General features: G+C 38.4%; 1 protein-coding gene across 3 annotated transcripts in view; it reads left to right on the forward strand.

Moving 5' to 3' along the window:
• Positions 1-279: 279 nt before the first annotated feature.
• ITGB6 (integrin subunit beta 6) overlaps positions 280-12445 on the forward strand; it is a 221424-nt gene continuing 209258 nt past the window's right edge. For all 3 annotated transcript variants that reach the window (XR_012474287.1, XM_074215871.1, XM_074215872.1), the window contains exon 1: positions 280-554. The gene's annotated coding sequence lies outside the window, so the exon portion shown is untranslated. The remainder of the gene's footprint in view (positions 555-12445) is intronic.

Below are 12445 nucleotides of genomic sequence, written 5' to 3' on the forward strand. Positions count from 1 at the left end.
AGCCGGTCTATATTCCAGGACAACTGTCAAACTGTCCCAATACTATTTTGGGATATTAAAATTTGCATATGCTTCTTTTGTCTGCTCCAGCAACCCTGACATTCGTTTCCCCACTGTTTGAATGTCTTTTAGTGTATGAACTTTATCCCCTATCTTTACTTATAGCATCCCTCCAGAAGAAATGATACCCTGGCATAGTTCTGCCATTTGTCAGCCAAAAGTCTGGTTACACATTTGCTCGTCAATCTAAATCTAACCTATTCTCATAGAAGCACTTGGTGCTTCATGTAAATCAACCAGACGTTCTGTCATTCACCAGTATCTCTCAAGAGTCTTTTAAATCCAAGTACTTTTTTATCCAATGTTTCATTTTATTTGTAGAAGGGAAAATTAAATGAATGCATTTTTTCTTCCCCCTGGATTGTTAATACCAGAACACTGTAAATCTGTTTATTACCACAACAAGGATAAATGATACGTCTGCCAAAGATTTTTGATAACGGGTGCAGTAATGCATTTCAGCACTTTCTGAAATTAAAGGTCTGCCCTGAAAGGTAAGTAGTATAATGCATGACTAACAAACTCAATACCCAAATTCTGGCTCTTAGTTTTTCTTGTCAGTGTAATTTATAGTGACCAACAGAGGCTGTCTGAGTACGATCATAATCCAATTACTGCTCTCATGATATATAAGCTAATATCTTAGGTAAGACACTAACCCTGGGTACTAGGAAAGGGCAGAGCCCCTTATTAATGTAGCATGTTTTATTATGATGATACTGGATGGAAGTTAATAAGGAACTTTTAAACAGCTATGGTAAAAAGACCTGTTTTCTGTATAGTTAATTATACTCAGGATATTTGATAGAAGTGAAGGTTTAGTTTTTAGTTAAATCTCTTTTCAAGGACATTTCAAGTTATTTTTTCATATAACCTTCTCTTCTCCACCTTTCTTTTATGTTAATAATTAATTAGGTATGTGGATTCTCTTTACCTATTTGACATTTCCAATGAGCAAAAAAAGAATTAAAAGTGGAATTTGGAGCACAGAGTTCAAATCCCAGCTTCTGCAGAACTATGTTTGATACTGGACTTGCCATTAAATTCCATGATTTTCCCTCTAGCTAAAAAATGGAGATCTTCATGGTAAACTAACTCATAGAAGGGTTGTGAAAGGGCAGAGGGATCCTTGGATCTAGGATGACGATTTGTTATTGTTAAAAAGTGCTGTACAACTGTTTCTCTCTTTTAGTCCTCACTAAGGGAAGCTAAAGAATGACTTGTAAAAATAGCCCCATATCTGCTGGTACTTGAAGGAAGAATGAATGAAATCTCTCTGGAGTAAAGGGTGGGAACTGTTAGCAATTGATAGGTGATAGAGGGACCTCTGAACCTGGCCCAGAAGACCTGAGTTTAAGCCCAGGTTCCATTACTTACTTTTACTAGCTCTGTAAACCTATACAATTTACTAAACTCCTTTAAGCCTCCATTTTTATTTTATCTGGAAATCAAGGTTAATGAAATTTACTTTTTCATCACTGTGAGATCATGGTGAGAAATGTCACAGAAATCCTAAAAAATTATTTTAAAACATGAATATGAATTGTTTTGTTCTAGTGTGTTTTTTTTTTTGCAGGGGAAGGGTTGGGGGGAAGGTAGGGTCTCATGATTTCAGTAATAGATGGCTCTCTCCCTAGTAAGAAAACTCTATCAATGAAGATCTGCAATTTAAAGTATTAGTGTGTTGCCTGGGATGTTGAAAAAATGAAGTGGTTTACCCTGAGTCACACTTCCAGTCTGACCAAGGGATAGAACCTTGAATTGAGTTCTTCCTGACTCTGGGGTGAGGGCTCCCCATTCTCTGTGCTGCTTGCTACACATGGAGCTGGATCACATTGTCTGTACAAATGCCAAGACAAGGTCATGATTTTAGCAACAAATTTTGATGCCCTTTCTTGTTTTATGCCCTGGAACAGATTGAGCAAGTTTTTGTTTAGCAGATAGTGCTTAGGGAGAAGCCCTGTTCCTGTCAGTGAAAAGTTTGACAGATAATTTTTAAAGAATATGCTTTAATTTCCTATTTGCTTTTTAAATGAAGGGCACAACTCTTCTAGAAATCCCTCTGGATCTCAGTTTCATTATGTATAAAATGAGACTGGATGATCTTGAAAGCTTCTATCATACTCTGAGCCAGTCTATACTGAGTGGAAATATGGACATAATATGAAAACATCCAGGCATTATACAGAGATAAAAATCTCCCTAAATAAAATCTTTTGTTCTGCGTTGGTGAGAGCTGGAATTCATTTACCCTAAAAGCTCACACATGTGATCTAGACACTCCCACTCTTTGCTTTTTTTCCTTTGCCTAACTCCCTCCCTCTAGTGTTTATTGTATGAAATACAATGTCTGATGCAGCCTTTTCATTCAATAACATGGATTAGAAAAGAAGGTAATAGATATGAGCATTGACAATGAGCTGTTTTCAATTATCGTTGTCTGTAATCTTGGGTTGAGCCTGATATTTTTGTATGAAACTCAAATGAAACAAGAGAGTGTGTGGTATGGGAAGCATACTGGGTCTAGAAAGAGCTCAAATTAAAATCCATTCTTCTATTAGCAACCATGGGGAATTGTTGGTCCATGAGCTGTTAAAATGGCTAATTAAAAAATGGTCCACCATTTCTGAATATATGACTAAAGCACTATTTTCTCCTTTTACTTATTTGCTTACTAATATCTTTCTGATAATAGTATAATAGGAAAGGAAATTTTTACAAAATGACACGCCACAGCATGTCACTCAAACTTTTCCCGGGAAGTCAACATTGATTGTTGAATTGAACATTGAAGTTAAGAATTTTGACTCCTCAGAAAATGATTTAAAAAAAAAGATTTGGGTAGATGTAACCACCATCATATATTCTCAACCCTAGAACATCTGAATGGCAAAAGGTGCTGCCCTCTGTGAAAAGTTTCTTGAATGTATTTTGCTTCATTTTCACTAAAAAGACAAAAATCCTCCCCCCCCCCCAGTACCTACTACAGTAGTTTCTGCCAGTCTGGAAATTAGATATGATTTATTGTGATTATATCCTCCACAAGCCTCAGTTTCCTCATCTATAAAATAAGGAGGCTGGACTAGATGACCTCTAGGATTCTTAACAGCTGTAAATCTATAAACCAGATTCAGAGGAAAGCATTTATAGGTCTTGGGTCCAATTTTAAAATTGTTATTTTATCTGTCTATCAAGTCTTTATTGAAATAGGACAACTAGTCTCATGATGAAAAAGTAGCTTATGTGCCACAGAGAAAAGAGTTTCCTAGCATAAAAACATAAACATATACAATAATGGAAATGCACAATAAAAGAATGCCTTGCCAAACAACCCTCTTCCTCAGAATAGCATTCTCCATAATTGTCTACTTTCCCTTAGCTACTATTTTAACTAAAATGTACTCAAGAATCACTTGAACAACAGATGTTTGCTGTGTTTCTACTATGTAAAATGTACCATGTTAAGTGTTATTACTGTTTGTTGTTGTTTGGTCATTTTAGTTGTATTCAACTTTTCATTAGCCAATTTGAGATATTCCTGACAAAGACCCTTGAGTGGTTTTCCATTTCCTTCTCCAGCTTACTTTACAGATGAGGATACTGAAACAAACAGGTTTAAGTGGCTTACCCAGGGTCAGTCACACAACTAATAAGTATCTGAAACCAGATTTAAACTCAGATCTTTCTGTCTCTGAACCCTCACCCTATCTACTATACCAGCTATTCAGGGAGAACTAGCACTTCTTGAGTGAAGGCCTGCTGAGCCCTTTTTAGGGCTGTTTCATCTCTGATGTGTCTACCTGTGACCCAACACTTACCTGTGACTCTAAGACGCTGTAGCAGTCACAGTAGCCACATTCCAGTAAAACCATTTCGGCAGTCAAGCTAAACCAGTTTGAGGATTCCCAACAGTCCTCAAATCTTTCAGTGAATTGGGGAATGTCTACCCCTAACATATGAAGACTTGCCCCCATAAAGTAGGGAAATGAGAACAATTTGCTCCAAAACTCATGAAAGTGGCTGAAGCAGGTGATAGGGTGTTGCTTAAAGTATGGTCAGGCTTCAAAGATGCCTAGATCATCCATTGCATTCTAGACCATCACCAACCATCTTGACTTTTTGTCTTGCCACTAGACTTCAGTGACTGGAACAGAGTGAGACAGATGAACTGGTGCAACTGTCTCATTTAAATGTATTCAAGCTTGAATTGGGACCCTGTGAAGTCATTGGTCCTCTTCAAAATGAAAGCCTATTTAGACCAAAAGGAAATAATTCATCCCACCCACTGAATCAGGTAACAGACAATTCAGATTTCGAAGAAGCAAAGGCCACCCAGGAGCCAGATTATCCAAGTTGATGGCCCAAATGGAAGCCTCATTAAAATTGCCACTCCTGACCATGAGTCCAATAAGAATAGAGGATAAAGTCAGGAACAGAGATAGGGAGTCTGTCTTTACTAGAACAGAAGTATCTTCTAGAGAAGGATGGTATTTATTGGGGGGGGGTGGATCTCAGGGGCTCCTGAAATTGTGGCCTATATGACAAGGCATCTATATAAGTTAGCTACTTCCACTAATAAACTCAGTTCATAGCCTCAGCACTAAGCAAGGCTGTAGCTACAACAAACTCCCAACTTCAATCCACTATTTAATCTGGTAACAATGTGAGGCCTCAAGGCAAGCTCAGCACAGCTCATATCCAGGAAAACCACTTGTTTCCCAGCACATTATTCCCAACTATTAAATCACTCTGGAGCCAAACAAGACTTCACCACTAGGTTTATAAACTTACACCTACTCCAAGCTATTTAGGAAACATAATTCCTTTTCCAGTATTGGAGAAAGCAGTTGTCTGTGCCATCCTATTACCACTCTAAATATAAACTGACCCCAAACTAAACCCAAATCTGAGCTAGATGCTAATATTCAGTTTCAAACCTTGACTTGAGTTATGAGGGAATCTCATCCAGAGGTATAAATCAATATTATGAACAGCTATGATGCAATAGAAAGAACATAACATTTGGAATCTTGTGATCTGGGTTCAAGTTCTGGCTTTGCCACATCTCAGCTGAGGTTAACCAAAATCCCTTAATCTTCCTGGCCTTCAGTTTCCAGTTTTGTCAAGTGAGAATGAGGATAATATCTGTACCATTTCCTACTGGCCCTTAGTTTCCATATCGGATAAATGAGAAGTTAGGCAATGCCTGTGTACTTCCTTTCTTAGAGAATTGCAAAGAGGATCAAATAGGCTTTGGACATTTCTGCCCACTGCCATTTTTCTTGTTTTGGAAGAACTTCATGCTCCTCATTTCTGCCTATCTAAAATTTGTCTAGTTCCAGATCAATATCTTTCATAATGTATCTTTAGTTATTCTAAATCTGGGAATCTTTTCCTCCCCTCAATCTGTACCACTTAATTCATATTTTTACCATACTTTAAGGTTGGCAAACCATCTTTCTGCCAGTAATCCTGTAAGAGAAACAAGCTTTATTATCTCCATTTTACTGAAGGGGAAACTGAATGTCTGAATAATTGGTCTCTGAGGCAGGATTTGAACCCAACTCTCCTGACTCCAAGTCCAGTGTTCTACCAACTAGGTCACATAACCTCTCACATTTAACTTTTTCTACTATTCCTTGGACAGTTACATGCTGTCTTTTTTCATTAATTCTTTTTAACATACCTAATTCATTGACTAATAAATCCTGTCTAATACAAATGGCTGATTCATAAGTAATCATTTTATGCTAAACAGAGACAGCTGGAATTTATCACACATCTGTCCTTTGCTGCCATCTTAATCCCTTTAGCAAAGGGAAAGGGAAGAGGTAGGAAAAGCTGCATCTGTGAGACAAAGAAACATCAAGATTACATGCATTTTCAAGATACAATGCAAGCAGCAGCCACAAACACTCTTCAAAGAACAAGAGGGACACTCAGATTTGGCAAGGGCAAGTCTGTAGACTCTAAACTGGCCTTGTGTCTCACACACACAGACACACACACACACACAGACACACACACACACACACAAACACACACAAACACACCACAGAGCAACATCCTAGTCTGCAACACTCCAAGGTCATTCTATACCTTTGTTCACGTATCTCACAACTAAGCCCTTTTGGAAAACCTGAAGGCCCTTTCTGTCTTCCCCCCAAATGTCCTATTTCAATGCATGCAAAAAGGAGACAGCCTATCATGAGCCGAGTCATAACGATGTTAGTATTTCATGCCAGTATTTCTGTCTAACAGAAACTCATCTTGGCTCTTTTCCACTCCTCTTTGCAAGATCACAGTTATAAATCAGTTTGTGTATTATGGAAGCTGCTTAAGGTTGCATCGGGTCTCAAGCAGACTGGAATGAAGTATCTTCAGCATAATTTAGAATATGCTTCTATGGGGAAAAGTCAATTTTGCTATTTAGGGCTGTAGCACAGTGCCAAGTTGAGCTTTAAATGTCAGACTTGGAATTGGAGTTTTTATAAACCCCAGATACCTGAGGAATGAACCTGAAGTCCTTACCTGGGTTCTCCCTTCTGATCGTTGAGCACCCTTGTCTCTAGGGGACCAGCTAAATCATATACATTGGATTTATATGATCCTTATAACTCTTGAAAATGTTTACATATATTCCATGCATATTGTTTCATTTTATCTTTACTGAATTGCCTGGAAGGAAAGCAGGGCTGGTCTTTGTCTCACCCTTGATGGAGAAACTGAGGTATGAAGTTTAAGTGTCAGCTAAAGCCACATCTATGAGAGCCACATCTAAGCCAGGGCCTTGTACACTTTAGACCTAGAATCTTACCTGTAGAATAATTAGAATACAAAGGAGCATTGGCCAATGGGAAGGGTAAGAGGTTGGAAGGAATTTAACAAATTTTTTTAAGGTTTTTGCAAGGCAATGGGGTTAAGTGATTTGCTCAAGGCCACACAGCTAGGTAATTATTATGTGTCTGAGGTCAAATTTGAACTCAGGTCCTCCTGACTCCATGGCCGGTGCTCTGTCCACTGCACCACCTAGTTGCCCCAAAATTTAACAAAATTCAGGGAACATTTATATTTATCCATTACAGATAAGGTCTTGAGGAGAGAAAGAAAAGGAGCCATGCTTATGAAAATGAATCTAACACAATTCCTGTCCTCGAGGAGCTTACAGTCCATAATCTGATAGAAGGAAAAGTGACTCTCCCAGTATTGCCCCTTTGTCCATCTCTCAAAGGGGTTGGCCCACCTTGCAGCCTCACTGCCAGCTTAGTCAGTTGGCATTAACACCACCTACAAGCAGGCACTAATCCAGTATTATTTCATGAGGTTGAGAATGTAAGTCCACAGAGCTGATATACCAGTTTCAGTAGCCTTACATGAGAAGTGCGGAGATGAGAGGACAATGCCTAGAATTCCGGAGATGAAGTGCCAGTGTCTGGGGCTCTGGATTTCCCTGCCTTAATCACACTCAAAATTCAATGTTGGTGCCTAAGGGCCTCTCTCCAAGGTTGCATTGCCTCGGGTGCTACTAATGCTGCCCCAGGAATAGCCAGGCAGGGTCACTGTTGAGTCGCACACCGTGCTCCCTCCTGTGGCATGAAGTACAATGTCTAACCCACCCATCTAACTCATAAAGCTGTGGTGGAGTTACCTCAGGGAAACAAAAGGTCCGGAAGCACCCATCCATCAGAACTGCAGAAACTGAAGGTGCTCTAGGTAACATAAGGATTGATCCCTTCTATAGCCCAGCCTCCATCGACAGGAGGAGGGAGAGCTTGGGAAAGAAAACCAAGTCTTTTACCCAGCAAGACAAAGACCTAATTCTGGGCTCATGCCATATTAGGTCCTTTATACCAGAAGTCACAAAAGCAGTAAACACAATGAGTAATATTTAACTCTGATCACAATGTTTGCTTTAATTATTAACATTTGGCAGCCAAATGAAACAATGGACCCACCATAAACTGCTCCTGGAAAAAGAGGAAAGATGAACTAGGGCTTGTGCCTTTTTCAGATGTGCAAAAGAGAACCCACTTAAGGGAGAAGTGGGTGCAGATATAAGGGCAGGTAAACCCTCCCCTCAGAATTTGCCTGCTCCAATACATGTGTGTGCACACACCCACCCACACACACACACACACATATACCCCTCAACATATGTGTGTATAATATGTATCTACATGTTCCTAGATACACAAGACAACACTGGCACAATGTGCTAATCATTCCACTATATATACACATACACATACACACATACACATGCACACATGCACATACATATGTACACATACATACATATACATACACATGCATGTACATGCATACACATCTACACACAACTGCAACATATATACACACATTCATGGCACTATATACACATCTTACTTGCATATGTATAATGTATTTTTTTTTTTGTCAAGGCAATGGGACTAAATGATTTCCCCAAGGCCACGCAGCTAGGTAATTATTAAGTGTCTGAGATCCAATTTGAACTCAAGTCCTCCTGACTTCAGGACTGGTGTTCCATCTACTCTGCCTCCTAACTGCCCCAAATGTATTCTTACAAACATATTTACATACTTCTTCATGAATATTTGCATACATCCATATCTTTACATACACATACACTTTATACCCATTGCATATATATACATATGTAAAAGTATATGCACGTACCTTCCAAACACATCTACATCTACACATATATATTTACAACCCCACTTATGGCCCAAATATATGTATATTTATATATGTGCATATATTTCTGTATTCATCCCTCTATAATTATATCACATATACTTACAAACACATTAAATGCATGTTCCACTACAAATCCATATTTACACCTACCACCACATATAATCCATGTGTACACATAACCCTAATATACCCTTGCACATATGCACAATCAAATAAATAGATCGAGTGATTGATAGATAGATGCACATATGTTCATAAACATAGGAGGAACTCTTGATCTGAGATTTATAAACTTAAAAAATTGATAACTGTATTTCAGTCAATTTGTTTCCTTTGTTATCTTTTATACATTTGATATACCATTCTGAGAAAGAATTCATAAGCTTTACTGGATCTATGACACACAAAAAAGATTAAGACCCCTGCCCTAGACCCACTCCTGTATTCAATTATAGCAGATAAAAAGAAAGATTAAAAGGGAAACAGATCAAGCTTTGCATTTTATTCTACTATGTTCCATCAAAACCTGTGAATGCTGAAGATTACAAATAAACTCCCTATCCTTGAAAATGGGTTGGACTAGTGGGAGACCAACTTTCACTAAAATAAGAGTCCCAAGATCTTTGACACTGCATCATCACTCTTTTGCTCTCATTCAGTATTACTTCATTCAAAAAGTATCCTCCTGGAGTTAGGTCAAGTTTTAATTCTTCGCTTCCAGGGAGGTGTTCTCAGATTCAGGGAGAAGCTTCTAACTTCCCCCTATACAAATATTGACTTCATGACCCTGGACAATTCAACTAACCTTTCAGCATCCTAAACAGTTCTCTAAGCCTTTGTTTATATTTGTTTGCTTGTTGTTGCCTTCTTTAGGTAGGAAGCTCCTTGAGGGCAGGGACTATATTTTGCCTCTTTTGCATTCCCAATGCTCAGTAAAGTGTTGGAAATATAACAGGTGCTTAGTAAATGTTTATTGAATTGATTGTAAGTTGCAGAATGCTTGCCAATCAGCTTCCTTACATGAATAGAGTCACCAGTCTAGTCGGTGCGTTCAAAACTAGTCAGCCCATAAACCTGGATTGTAGAGATTGCAGACTCATTTAGCACTGCCCCTTTCCATCCTGTGCAGATTTGTCAATAATCTCGTTGGCCCCTAGGAGGAGCCATTAAAGCTCATTAACAATTTTCTAAACCTAAGGTGTTGCTTTGTTGTGATTAATTCTAGGTCAGAAAGAGGAAAGCCTCTTCCATTGTGAGCTTTTAAGAAAAATTATTATTTAGGTTTTTAGTGTTATAGCAGGAACTGCAGGCAAATTGCACATCTTTTACAACTACAAATAGAAAATTTTAATTTATAAAGAATAAGGAAAAGAGAGAAATTCTTTGATTTTGCACAAAGCAGAACAAGTCAGACACAACAGTAGCAAAGCATTCTAGGCCAGGGAAGGTTCCAGGTTGTTTCTTCATTAATTAGGGAGAACCAAAAGTTCTGACATCTAATTATGTGCAGACATTGTGCTCTGTAAAAGGAGATGCCAACCCCTCCCTTCCCCACCCCCACCCCCCTGAAGGCCTGCAGCTGCAGCTCTGCTGACGATTAAACCCAGATGAAATCTGTAAGACCCGGCTAGTAAATGACAGCTGACCATTCACCCGTCTAGACCAATAGCTCACAGCTCTAGCCCCACAGTTCTGGGTTAAATTACTGGGCTCCACCACACAAAGGCCCCAAAATGTGACTCTAGTTTACCTTGGCTAGTGAGTGCTTTTACTATTATCAATATAGCTGCATCTTCCTATTTCAACACCATTTGCCTTGTTGTTCTTTGATAAGGAGAGTGTAAATAGGGGAGAGAACAGTTTATTGTCAGTTAATTTTACTTACTATTACTCATTTATTCAATTCTCCTAATTTCCCTGGGTGCTATGCAGAGCCCAGGACTATTAGCCAACTAAAAACTACATACTCCAGCTACCTGGCTTACCATTGTTATCAGCTTTTCTTCCACCAATATTCTCTTCTCCTTTGGTAAAAAATTATATAGTAAGCTCAAAGAACATGTATTTCATTCAGCTTTGAAAACACACAGTTATGTACATTTGAAGCAGGAACCAATATTTAGTTTGTGCTCCCATCCATTGCATTTTTTAATAGATCAGGTAGGAAGCAAAAGTCAAATAGCAAAGATTTAACTGAAATAGGAGACCACAGGAGAAAATCAGGCAATGATGAATTATTCTCAGCCAACTAGACACAAATTGGTAATATGCCACAGATTCATATGCCAGTGGGGAAGGAAGTCTATTCCCCCCAAACCTCATGCTTGGAAACAGGAGCATGGCCTGAGCACCATTTGCTTTGGGCTTGTGGATTGGAAAACTTTTCATGTCTGAAACTGAATACAATTGTCTCTAGCAATTCCTTGGCATGTTCTGGAAACTTTTCCACTTCTCAGATCTACCCCTATCTGTCAAATTGCTGATCTGCTTGGTCAGTACATTGTTGTAGCACAGTCTAGTACTGCTCCTGGCCATAGTTATATTCTTTTGGAGTGTCCCCCTTCTTGGGCTGCAATCTGTTATGTCTCCAATACCCTGCTACTTCTCTCCTGGCTTCTTAGCTGCTATCAGCTGTTGCTGCTTCAGGAAAATGTCCTTTTTTAGAGACCAGTCGGATCACACTACTTAGTGAATCAGACTATCCGAACTAAAATTTTGTCATAAAATAGCCCTGTAGCCTCGGACCAAAGGTTCATAAAAGAACCCTTAAGATAGCTATAAGACTTCTCTTACTCATTTCTTTGGGCAATTGTCTTAGTCCTTATTCCTGGCTAAATAAAAGTATTAGGAAAACATTCACTTTGACCCTTCATAAAGAACAGGTGGTTAGCACCTCCTGCTGGACATCTTTGAGGATGGGGATAATATATGAATCTTTTCTTCAGTCTTTCAAAAGGATGTCCTTGGTAATCAGCTCTTAACCTGAAAATTACCCTGCTAAGCATATAGAAAACACTAGAAGCCCTAAAGGAAAATACTTCACATTCCTCCACAGAGCTACTTGTTGCCTTCACCTCCAACTCTGGTTCTTGTTTTGGTGGTCTAAGGAAAGAAAAGACAAAGGAAAGGAAAAAAGGAACCTGAGAATCCAGAGTTAAAAAGGTCTTCAGAGGCTATCTAGCCTCTTTTTGAAGACTTCTATAAGAGAGAAGCAACATTTTCTAAGCCAGTCTAATGAACTTTTGGAATTTTTACTTTGAATAACTATGAATAAATCCTTGAATCAAGTCCTTTCCTTATTAGAACTTATGCCCATTTTTTCTGTATAGATCCAAGGATACTCATTCTTCCACTATGACCTTTCAACCAGCTAAAGATAGTTATCATGCCCCCTAGAAATCTCTTTTATAGGTTAAATATCTTCTGTTACATGAACTAATCATCCTGTAACAGGGTTAGATTAGAGTATAAGCTAGGAATGAATGAGTGATTGATGAAAGGAATATAAATAGAAAAGTACAACAATCTCTGCTCTCAAAGAGCTCACCTTTTAAAAAAATTAATTTATGGAATAATAAAACAAGCATTTTCATAACATAATACAATTAAAAATATGATTGCACATGAAACTATAAATCTGCTTTCTACAACTTGATATATCTTTCAAATATACAATAAAAATTTT

The sequence above is a fragment of the Macrotis lagotis genome, chromosome 1 (genome assembly GCF_037893015.1).
Source record: "Macrotis lagotis isolate mMagLag1 chromosome 1, bilby.v1.9.chrom.fasta, whole genome shotgun sequence".
Lineage (NCBI taxonomy): Eukaryota > Metazoa > Chordata > Mammalia > Peramelemorphia > Peramelidae > Macrotis > Macrotis lagotis.